This window comes from Dasypus novemcinctus, chromosome 13 (genome assembly GCF_030445035.2).
Source record: "Dasypus novemcinctus isolate mDasNov1 chromosome 13, mDasNov1.1.hap2, whole genome shotgun sequence".
Lineage (NCBI taxonomy): Eukaryota > Metazoa > Chordata > Mammalia > Cingulata > Dasypodidae > Dasypus > Dasypus novemcinctus.
Genome location: NC_080685.1, coordinates 64734075 through 64742001, shown reverse-complemented (window position 1 = coordinate 64742001; position 7927 = coordinate 64734075). Strand labels below are relative to the sequence as shown.

The 7927-nt window shown below is 40.1% G+C and overlaps 1 protein-coding gene across 2 annotated transcripts in view; it reads left to right on the top strand.

Moving 5' to 3' along the window:
* Window positions 1–7927, top strand: part of COLGALT2 (collagen beta(1-O)galactosyltransferase 2) — a 130084-nt gene that overhangs the window by 45641 nt on the left and 76516 nt on the right. The window lies entirely within an intron of this gene.

Sequence of the window (7927 nt, the reverse complement as noted above, 5' to 3'; positions counted from 1 at the left end):
GTATAAAGCAAATAGTTCCCTGAGGATTTATCAGCCGTTCAAAGAAGAGTGGGAGAGCCTGTACCCCTCCCTCCCAGCAACTGAGGCTGGATCAGAGTAGGGAATGGGGAAGCCAGCAGGAGATGTGGTCACAAAGGTAACAGCCAGTTTTGTAGGGTCTTGTGGCCATTGTAAGGATGTTAACTTTAATTCTGAGTAAAATAGGAACCACCTAAAACAGCTAGAGGCTGTGAGCCAAATCCAGCCTGCTGCCTTGTTTTGTCAATAAAGTTTTATTGGAACCCAGCCACTCCCATTTCATCACGCATTGTCTATGACTGTTTCCAAGCTACCATGCAAAGTTGAGTAGTTGCCACAGAGAGGATGTGGCTGCAAGGCCTAAAACATTTACTGTCTGGCCCCTTACAGAAAATGTTTACTGAATCTGATCTAGATTTTCAAAACTGATATTTGGCTGCCTAATCAATTATGTTGACCCTCCACTTTGTTTGTTTTAAACAGAACTATATAACAGTCCAACATTTGCATGTTGTGATATGCTTTGATGCTTAAGTCTCTTCATCTTTCTGATTTGAACATGGATTATTTACCTACTTTTGATAGAAGGACACTACAAAAGTAAAATTTCAGAGATAACCATATCCACTCACTGCCATTAGCTTTATTTCTTTAATTGTTTTCCATTTTGTATCTTTGTGGGCCATAATGTTCAGGGGTACAGGATTTACCACTGGCCCCTAATATATAGTAAGTGACTCAGATATTGCTAGAAGATGAGAACAGCATGGGTCAAATGGTGCCAGTTCCTTTCCATATGGTCCTGTGACTGGAGAACAAGCTGTCGTCTCTTACCTGAATTGACTCTACTGGCCTCTGTGTGTCCCTTTGAAGCCCGGGAGTCATTAAATTGTCTGAAATGGTCTAACCTTAGGAAAAGTTAATTGGTGATTATAAAAGGAGAGCTCTTTTGTACTTAAATATCAATGACCTTGGGAAATATTTTTGGAAAAAACTTTTTTATATGAATGATGACCCCTGGAAAGAGATTGATTTGAAGGAGGGGATCTAGCAAGGCAAGAAATGCAGAGAGATAAATCACTATTAACATGCAGCATGACTTCTTGCCCAGGGGACAGTTTAGACATGGGCTGGTCATGGGAGGTTTAAGAGGACATCGAGGAACGCTCCAGGAGTCTGGCTAGCCCTCCAGCTTGGTCTAGACTGAACAGGGCCAGGTCTGCTTCATATGAGTCCCGAAGGTTCAGGTTCATGCAAGTGAAATCCAGGAACCTCTGGGGCACTGGACCTTGCTGAATACACCCAGATCTTTCTCAAGGTAGAAGATGAAGAGAAAGAGCTCAGAGAGTAAGGAGATGGGACACCAAGTGACCAGTGTCTTGTTTCGCCAAGTCTTCATCTTGGAGGCTACATTGCACCAAAAGAGAATCTGTGACTAAAAGGACATCTGTTTTGTCTTCATACAAATGACAATCCTGATGAAAATTTTGGTACCTCTCAACCTATATTCTGACCTCTGCTGCAGAAACTTGGGTCACTGAGTTTCAGTCTGCACTGGTAATGCCTAATTCCCTCTCTAAACATTGTCTTTGTGGGAATGAAAATAATAATTTCACCAGTGACATGTTATGTGACATCTTTATGATTATATTATGAGAAAACTTACAGAGGTACTGAAAAATTGAGATTCTTAGGATGCTAATTTTGAATGCTGGACAACCTTGGCTTTCTTCCCTTGGTACCTTCAGAAGATCACAGTGACAACTAAAGACTAAAGCATGCCTTATACAGGACCTGACCTGGGGCTGGGGAAGAAAGAGCACTAAGAATTCCTTTTGGGTTGCTGGTCCTGGGGAAGTACTGGGTCCTCTTTGAGATCTGAAAAGAAGTTACAGCATTCGCCCTGAATTGGCTGGAGCTGGACCCTGTTTATAAAGATGAGTGTCAGGTTCTTTTGCTGGATTTCAAGTGTAGCCCAAGGAAAACACCCTAATGAAAGCTGGGAGGAAGAATGACTCACCTGTTGCCATATTTGCCATTGACCACAATTGAATTTGTTTGAACTCTGCCCTGGCTCAACAGCTCCTGACTGCTGCCTTCAAAACAACTGATCACATTCCCCACTTCCTCCTGGACAGGTTATTAGACTGCTCCAAAGCCTTCTAACAGCACTATACTAAACAGCGTCTGACCCTTGCCTGTGTCCAGGACCAGCTTGAAAGTCAAATTTTCCAGATATGGATTATGAAACAGATAGTAAGTCTCCAAAAAGATATTTGATGAGCCCTGTTTGATCATGTGTTTCATTTTTACTGGAAAAATACTTACATTTTAAATATTTAATGATAAAAAGAAGAGTAAGGAGAGCATTCTTTCTTTCATTTATTCATTTAGCAACCATTGATGCTGATGCCAGGCCTGTGAATACAATGATGAGGAAAACCAACCATATCCCTGTCTTCGAAGAGTTTATGGACCAGAAGGGGAGAAATAAGTTAATCAATGCCATAGGAATCAATATAAAACCACAACTCAGACAAGTACTAGAAAGAAGAGGTACATGGTACCCAAAAAAATGTGTAACCAGGGGATTGATGCACTTGGAGAGGTCAGGGAAGACTTCAGTACTTTGGAAGTTTAGGATCCAGGATCCTTGTTCTACCTTCCAAAGTCATCAGATGAAATTTAGGGCAGGTTTTTAAAAAGTTCTTTTCTCATTTAGTCATCCTTTCTCTAAACCCCCTCTCTCCTTTTGCAGCAAGGGAAAAGATCCTTAAACCTATCTGTTAGAGAGGAGATGAGCAAGTTAAGAGGAAGTTTTGAGAAAATTTAAATAGAGCAATTAACCAGTTATTATTAAATGCCATTTTTTCTTCAAGACATCATTCCAAATTGTGAGCTCATGGTTGGACATATTTGTTCTTGAGATGCAGAGATGTCCAGGGACCCATGGAGGCCACCCTGGTGGCTGCAGTAATTTTACTAATAACATAAGGTCTGCTGATAGATCTAACACTTTCAAAACAAAATTACAGTTTATCCTTTACTCTCTTTAAAATTATTTCCTTCTGTTTTAAACATCACTCCAAAGTATAATTTCAAAATAAACCTCTAACATGACAATCGCCAGAGTCCAGAAGTCTGACTTCAGTTCTGACTCTAAGTCCTAATACCTCAAAGACTGGAATAGCAACAGTGCTGCCGCTGCTGTGAGGAGATGGTATGTATCAGGAGTTGTAGTTCAGTTCTCAGCCTGTAGTAAGCACTCAGCTGAGGTTTGCTCTTGCTGCTTCCCTCTCCATGGGTAAGAAAGGTAGCAAGGAAACATCTATGCACTGTGTATTTGTGCTGTATTCCACCGCCCCCCCCCCCCCACACACACACGCACATCCAGTTGCATTTTTGAAAGCCTAAGGTTAGGAGCACACAGTGTTCCTTCCCTCTGACAGTACTTTTCCATAATAGACATGGGGAAAAAAATACCCTGAGAATGGCCTTCTGTTGGCCTCAGATGCTATGACCAAGAGTGAAATAACTCCAAACTCCCCCCAAACATTTCTTGGGGCTCTTCAGTTTGTGTGGGTATGAGTGTAGAATCCAAATGTGTATCTAACAGCCACCAAACATTCACTCCCCATGTAAAGAAACCATAAACGTAGTGATATGGGACTTAAAATTTTTCAAAGCAGGTAAATTCAAGACAAACATGTTTTCTTTGCCTCCTCAGCTGGCCAGGCGTGTTGTGACTGGAATCAAGACAAAAGGTGTTGGGTAACAGTGATGGACTGGACAGAAATTCTTAGTCAGCCAGAGCCAGATTCTTATTGTGGGTGACTCTAAGGGAGAACAGCCTTAACTTCACTTTGCAAATTGGACACTTTCCATCTTTGTTCATGTTTCTAGACCAGCTTTTTCAATGCGGGAACAAGTACTGTGGCATGAAAACGTTGTATAGCTTTTTAAAAAATCAAAATACTTTCTACAGTTTCAATATTATTCTGTTCTAGAATTGCAACATTTTTGATCAAGTGGTAGTCCTTTAAGAAATATGGCAAACATAATTTTGTTTTGCCTTTAAGTTATTCAAGCATTTATTTATTCATTTTGTCATTCAGTAAGCATATGTTAAATGTTTACATGTTTCAAGCACAATTTTTGAATGAGAAATTTGGACACATGGTATGAGAAATACAGAAGTAGTTATGAAGAAAATCGGTCAGAATATTAGAAATCACACCTTTGTCATAAAACCAAGTACATGTGGTTCCATTTGAAAACAATAAAGTGGACCAGTACTTCATAAGCATTTTGAGCATTTCCTTTTAAGAATTTAAAGAATACATGCATACTAAGGATAACTCCTATCACAATTGGAAAAATATATTATTTCAGAGAATTCTTCATGAGTTTACTTTTTCAAGTGGGGCAAGATGCAGGGGGTACTTTTTTCCTTCTCCAGGGAAGTGAGACACACATCTTGACTGCTTTCTACAGTCAGCCCATCCCTGACAGCTGTGCCATCCCTCGCTTCCGCAGCCGCCTCCCCTGCTTCACCTGTGAGTCTTAGCCCAACAAAGTTCCATGTTGTTCTGCAAACATATCCTATTGTTTCATACCTCTCTGCCCCCGTGCATGGTGTTCCTTCTTCTGGAAAAAGCAACTCTCTACCCTCCTTCTCCCTAAATTCCCATTCATTCTTCAAGTCCCAGTTCAGGCTCTTGATCTTCCAGAAGCCTCCTTTGGCCCCACACACACCTTCCCAGTCACCCCCTCCTCTCTGGCACTTGGATACCTTGTCATATCACCACCATGGCAGATGTCACACTGAAATGCAGTTATTTATTTATACATCTGTATTTCCCATTAAACTGTGAGAAATTGTGCATGCCTTACTATCTGTGACAACATGCTGTTTTCTAGCAGGTACCCTGAGTCCTGGCACAGAGGAGATGCATACCAAGTATCTGTTGAACTGAGAGGACTATACAGGTGTTTTTACAGTTCTTGTTAGATTGGAAGTTCGATGAGAACAAAATCATTTAAAAAATATTTATTGAGCACATACGATGTGCCAGGCACTCTTCTAAGAACAAGGGATATAGCAGTGAACAGAACAGATAAAAATTCCTGCTGTCATGAAACTTACATTCTCCTCTTTAAACTGGATGGTCATAGGCTCAAATAACAATTCTACTAGGGAAGAAGAAAAGTGATAGTGAGACAATTAGCAGTCTTTTCCATCCTCGATATATCATTATCTTTCTGTTTAAATGGGCATGTGTACTTTTATTCTCAAAAAATGGCAGAATGTAATAATTATGGTTTTTTTTGCCTTAGATGCATGTGTTGAACTTTATTGTATTAAGATCGTTAAGATCCTATTTAACAGCCTGTCTTATTTGAGGATCCCTCTCCCTCTCTCATTGTGTATGTATGTGTGTGCCTGTGTATGTGTATTGAGGACACCCAAGGAGAGAGCAAGTTTAAAAGAAAGTGCTCTTGAAAGTTCCTAATATGCTCTTGGCACTACATTATAACCCACTGAGGTAGGCGGGTGCCAGCAGGTGTTATTACCCCATTTTACAAATAGACAAACAAGCACAGAGGGTTCAAGTAAATTCATTAAGATAATAGAGCTAGTTGGTGAAAGTGCCATGTCTCCTGACTTTATGCTTTTTATCTGATTAAGGAAGTGATTAAATAGTAGGGTCAATAATTCAGAATCAGTAAAATATTTACTGTCATTTTTGATTATGGTACCACCAGAAAGAAATGAATCAAAGTAAGCCTTTCTGCTCAGAATATGGACATTTCTTACATCTTTCTTCTGATCCTTGATCCAAGTAACTTTGCCTTTACATTTTCACTCCAGTTCACAAAGGAAGTGGCTCATGGTGGTGAGGTCCACCCATCGGTGAATGCTTCATTTAGCAGGTCCAATACTTGGGCTGTGACTTTCTCTTGGTCACGCTGGCCCCAGTTCCCCATGACCTCATGTTTCATGGGTTCTGTGCTATGCCATGGCATTGCCCTGCCAGGCCTGAGGACTGACTGTTTACATTGGTGACATTTGCCCAGGCAAACCATTAGGCAGTGTGAGGCTTCCTGTCCAGGTTGAACCACCCATGTCCTCTGCCAGCTTCTCTCCTGGGCAACTCTGTTAAGAACTGACTCTTCTTGAATACTTTCAGCTATCCCCATGTTCATGTATTGCAGCTGTTCATATCATATATAATCAAGATATTCATAAGGCAGAGTAAAGGATCTCTGCTGCATTAAAACAGACACCTTGGAATTTCATAAATTAAGAAAAATACTATGTTCCTGTTAATAACATGATTTAGAAAAGAGACTCATGAATTTTTAAGCTAAGCTTGGTATATGGAAAGACAAATGTCATTCTTTTTTAGTAGGGAACAGTATTTACTGTATAAATTAATAAAGGCATTTTAAATTAAAAAAATACTTTTCAGGGTTAAAGTATGAAAATATGCATCAGAGGTGAGTTATAAGTGAAAAGAAAACAAGCTTTGGGAAGCATCTCTGTTTCAAATTCCTCATCTGTAAAATGCGAATAATAATAATATCTATGTTGCAGGGTTGTTATAAGGATTAGAGTTATTTATGTAAAATGCTAGCTTTGTACCTAGAATATAGCAGGTTCTCTATAAATGGTAAAGAATAAAATAAAACATATTTTCTTTTTTTCCCATATTTGAAATACGGATAGCAGTATTCAAGAGAACTGGAAACATGTCCATACAAAACTCATACACAAATGTTCATAGCAGCATTATTCTTAATAGATAAAAAGTGAAAACAACCAAAATATCCATCAACTAATGAATGGATAACCAAAATATGGTATAAAAATACAATGGAATATTATTTGGCCATAATAAGAAATGAAGTGCAAATGCATGCTACAACATGGATGGCCACTCGAAAATGAATGATGAATGATTCTTCCTGATTACCATGGAGAATCCAACTTTTTTTTTTAACATTTATTTTTTATTGATTTCTCTCCCCTCCTACTTCCTACGTGTCTGCTCTCTGTCCATTCACTGTGTATTCTCCTTTGTCTGTTTGCATTGTTGTCAGCGGCACCAGGAATCTGTGTCTCTGTCTCTTGCGTCATCTTGCTGCGGCAGCTCTCCATGTGTGTGGCGCCACTCCTGGGTGGGCTGTGCTTTCTTCGCACAGGGCAGCTTTCCTTACAGGGCACACTCCTTGCGCTTGGGGCTCTCCTATGTGGGGGACACCCCTGTGTGGCACGGCACTCCTTGCATGCATCAGCACTGTGTGTGGGCCAGCTCACCACATGGGTCAGGAGGCCCTGGGTTTGAACCCTGGACCTCCTAGGCGGTAGACAAGATGCTCAATCAGTTGAGCCACATCCGCTTCCCTCAACTTTTTAGCTATTATGAGTAATGCATGATACAACATTATGCTATGCTAAATGAAAGAAGTCAGACACAAAAGGCCACAATTGTTTGATGCCATTTACATGAAATGTTCAGAATAGGCAAGTCCATTGAGACAGAAAACAGAAGAACTGTTGCCAGGGGCTGGGGAAGAGAGAAATGGGGGGTGACTTCCTTTGGGTACATGGTTTCTTTTTGGGGTGATGAAAATATTCTGAAATTAGACTGTGGTGATGGTTGCACCACCCTACGAACACACGAAAAGCTGATGAATTGTACGCTTTAAAGTCGTGACTGTTAGGTATGTGAATTATATTTCAATAAAGCTGTTATAAAGCAATTGTGGCAGCAGTAAGTATGTTTTAGTTGCTATGCAATGAGGAAAGTTATATATGGCATTTGTGGGAGGTATACTCATGTTCACTGTATTGTACTTGCATAACTTTTTCTCTTTTTTCTAGTACTGTTGCTATTAGACTGGT